Below are 2,656 nucleotides of genomic sequence, written 5' to 3' on the forward strand. Positions count from 1 at the left end.
CCAACTAGGATAACTGAAATAAGGTGGTATGATTATACTTTTTGCGAGTATTTTTAACAATTAATTTTTTTTAATACCTTTATTTCAAATTTGCAGGTAGATCAACAAATGTTAGTAAATTCAATAAAGTAATTCTTTAAAAAGTTGGTAAAAACGTTAGATGAAATTTGCGGTTTTTTGAGAAATATCCTTCTGAACAAGGATGGGAACATAGAGTGGAAGGCCCAATGGAAGCGCATGAAACATTCGTCCTAACGGGTCAACTTGATTTCGAGGCGAAAATAAATATAGTCCGAAGAGCGATGGTGTTGTTTTTACATTTTTTAGAGTACAAACTGACTGTTTTATCTAGATATTGTACATTACCTTAAGGTAAACTTGTTTATTTCACGCCTGGAAAACAAGACGTTGGGTACGAAAAGTGTTAACAAGTTTCGCTGATAGCTTTCCCCTCTATGTGAGTGGTTTACTCTATGGATGGGAATTTTTGTAAAAAATGTGATAGTAGTTAGATGTTACACAAGCCACACACTTTTATAGATATTATCGAAGTGCCGTTTAAATTTTACCCATTCGTTAACAATTCCAAATTTGGCAGCATCAAGATTCAATCCCGGGTCTCTCGAGTCGCGAGACAGACCGCCTTCGCTCAAGGCCAAAAGCAGGTTCTTCTTCAAACACCGTTGGTTGCTCATTGCGCTTCCATGAATTCCCTATTGAGGGCAGCGTTGACAGACGTACGATAGCTATCGTCCTTGTCCAGTAGCGGCGCCAGGATTTTTGGGCGGTAGGCCAACCATTTGGAGGGCCACCCCCAAATTAAGGAGCCCCCTCGCAATTTTTTCAAATCCGTCCACGCGGATTATTTAATTTTTTTTAAGCAAGTGGTGCAATTTCTGGGTAAAATGGGTACGCGACGAAAAAATTAGAACTAAAAAATAAACTACTGTCAAAGAGAAGTTACTGGTACCTTCTTTTAATTTTCAGTGAAGTGTAACTGTATCCCTGGTTCTGCGGTAGAACGCTCACCTGTCGTGCAAGAGGGCTCGGGTTCGAATCCTGGCCGATTAAATAATTATACTACACCCAATGACAAAAAGAGGGCGCTTTTGGAAAAACCTTTTCCCTGATTCTAAGAAACTGCGAACGCTTTCGCAGGCCTGACAGACAGACCCACACAGACAGACAGACAGACACGGTGGTTGTATAACCCCTCCTAGGGTACAAAGTCCCCTCGGAGAGGTAAAAACAGCAGTGTCGTTAAGCGAATCACTCGCATTGAATATTGTAAAATTAATAAATAAATAAATTAGTTCGCAAACAAATTACACGATTTTCTGATATTAAATAATTTGGGGCCCATATATTATATTTTAGAGGCCCCTTAAGACGAATTTTTGAGGCCCGTACCGAAATTTCAAGTAGGCCCAGGCCTACCCCGGCGCCGCTACTGTAATTGTCGATAATATTTAACCACTTTTTGGAAATTAATTTCAAAACTTTTCCGCGACTCTATCCTATCCGGGCACTCGGTCACTCACGGCTTATTATTATTATTATTGCCAATTTGAAACTTCTAGTTAGAAATAATTTCAGAATAGCTTTTGCTTAGAGCTCCGTTATTTAAGTAAGATGAAAAATATTAACGTTAAATCAAAAGTATCAATATTGGAGTGTATAACGTAAAATCATAAGTAACAATGCCCAAACGTACGACACTAAATGAAGCTGTGTAACGTACAATCTTAAGTAACAATATTCATAGGTATGACTTTAAACGAAATTGTGTTACGTACAATCATAAGTAACAATATCGAAAGTACGACACTAAATGAAGCTGTGTTACATACTTATATTTATATATATATAGAGATATATATTTTTTAATTGCGGCTCAATTATTAAAATTGTAGAAGTTTTTAAGATGTAGCCTTTTGAACATGAGATTCCAAATTGAATTAGGGATGGTATACTTTTCATTTCTTTCCGTTGATTTTCGATATTATTTCACGGAAGCTAGTTCCACCACAAGGGGTTGCGGTGCTTCCGTGCTTGTATTATAATAGATCGTACGGTGTACTTAGCCATAATTAGTAAAAATATTTCAGCATAATCTTTCGTGGAATTTATCCAAAACTGGAACACTGTGCGGGGGAAAATTCGCTATCGTAAAATGTAGATTATATATAACTTAACTTCCCATAAATTAACATAATGTATTATTATACATACAAATATTCAAACACGATCTACGCTCTAAGGTACTAGATTTGATTATAATGTATGAATTTGTAGGTCCCTACACTGCTAGATTATCACTTTTTGAAACAAGAAAGTGTCTTGTAAGAAAACGAAATTCGAGAGTCTGAGTGAATTAACTTAAATGGAAAATCTGACTTCAAGTTACAGATTTAAACGTAATTAAGTTAAAGAATACACATAATACCTGCCCTAGATTCAAAATCATGTTATCGCGCTAAGTCCATATCGTTTACCAACTAACTGCCGGAACTCCGGAAAAATTAGCTCCGTAGTTACCAACTACAGCAGCCAATTCGTCGGAGGTCACTTGTCGGAAGTGTGTAATCGCTTCATTATAAAACTGTCAATCCCCCTGTAGCACAAAGAGTCGATTTAGGGTCGGGCTTTGGTCGAA

Source organism: Leiobunum rupestre, chromosome 2, assembly GCF_980474605.1.
Source record: "Leiobunum rupestre chromosome 2, qqLeiRupe1.1.hap1, whole genome shotgun sequence".
Classification (NCBI taxonomy): Eukaryota; Metazoa; Arthropoda; class Arachnida; order Opiliones; family Sclerosomatidae; genus Leiobunum; species Leiobunum rupestre.